Genomic DNA, 1,519 nt, shown 5'->3' with positions numbered 1-1,519 from the left:
GGAGGACTAGGTGTTCAAGTCGGTACCAACCAGCCCTGGTTTAGGCCTAAACAGATGCAGTTCCCTCGACATTCTACAGAGGATCTGAATAAAACATGAGGCTTTGTAGAAGTACCTATAATACAAGAACAAATACCAAGCCTGCTGAATTCCAGGGACTGCCTTGGGTAACAAAGAGGAAGGTACAAAGATAAAGGATACACTTCCATTATTTCAAGTAGTTTACAATCTAATGTTTTCAAAACCTCAAAGCCTTCATGACAAGAAAAACAAAGCGGGGGAGGAGAGAATATAACTTAAGAGAGACTAAGAGACATGCCAACGGACGCAATGCAAAGTGTGGGGCCTCCTTTGGGTCACTGAACGCTTTGAACAAACCGAACTTAAAACAACTTATGAGAGGCACCCTCTCCCTTCTCCACCGCTGCCGCCTCCCTCTTCTGCTGCTCGGGTGCTGCCTGCGTGCTCCTTCCGTGCGGATCTCGTTCCTCTCCTGTGAAGCGGCAGCTGAAGGGACTGCGGCGCTCGCCACGGCCGAGGAAAAGCCCAAGGAAGGAGTCAAGACTGAGAACAACGATCATATTAATTTGAAGGTGGCGGAGCAGGATGGTGGTTCCGTGGTGCTGTTTAAGATTAAGAGGCATACACCACTTAGTAAACTCAGAAAGCCTATTGTGAACGACAGGGCTTGTCAATGAGGCAGATCAGATTCCGATTTCTCGGGCAGCCAATCAATGAAACAGACACACCTGCACAGTTGCAAATGGAGGCTGAAGATACAGTTGATGTGTTCCAGCAGCAGACAGGGGGTGTCTACTAAAAAGGAAACCTGCTAGTTTACTCCAGAATTCTGTTCCTCCACACCAAGAAGACATTCTCAATTAGAAAACCGCAATTTGGTTCCACCACACCCTGACTACTACAGTACAGTTTCTCTATTCTTTCATATTCCCGTTCCCCATTCCTTTATTGTACATAAAGTAACTGGTGTATGTGCACAAGCATACTGCATTTTTTTTTTTTTTAACTAAATGGCCAATGGTATGTTTTGATCGACATCAAATGGAGATGGGATGGGGAAGAATACTGGCTCTGTGAAAATACCCCCTTTTCTCCATTAGTGGCATCCTCATCCGCTCTTATCTTTATATTCCGGTAAGTTATTTTGCTCTCACTGTTTAACACAAAAAGAACAACATAAAAACTCTTGCATACCTTGTTCGATTGGAGAATTTTAATGTTCTTCATTTATCATTGTAAAACCGAGGACAATTTTATAACTTCTTTGTACGTAGCTGTTACATGTAGGGCAATCCGTCTTTAAGTAGGGATAAATTACTCTAAAAGAAATGAATCTTAGATAGTTTTCCTTTCAAGTCAAGCACCTTGTTGTTTAAATAAACTTCTTTTTAAAAATGAAAAAAAAAACCCAATTTATGAGAAATGCGAACATTCACTGGATATCTGATATAAAGAACAAAAGGAAAAGTGAAGGGTTACATGAAACGTGATCTATGAA

The 1,519-nt window shown here is 41.9% G+C and overlaps 1 pseudogene; it reads left to right on the top strand.

Annotated features, from left to right (window-relative positions):
* The first annotated feature begins 257 nt into the window (after window positions 1-257).
* Window positions 258-820, top strand: LOC137767150 (small ubiquitin-related modifier 2 pseudogene; annotated as a pseudogene).
* The last annotated feature ends 699 nt before the right edge of the window (window positions 821-1,519 follow it).

The sequence above is a fragment of the Eschrichtius robustus genome, chromosome 7 (genome assembly GCF_028021215.1).
Source record: "Eschrichtius robustus isolate mEscRob2 chromosome 7, mEscRob2.pri, whole genome shotgun sequence".
NCBI lineage: Eukaryota > Metazoa > Chordata > Mammalia > Artiodactyla > Eschrichtiidae > Eschrichtius > Eschrichtius robustus.
Note: the sequence above shows the minus strand (reverse complement) of the source record. Positions and strands in the feature narration are given on the sequence as shown.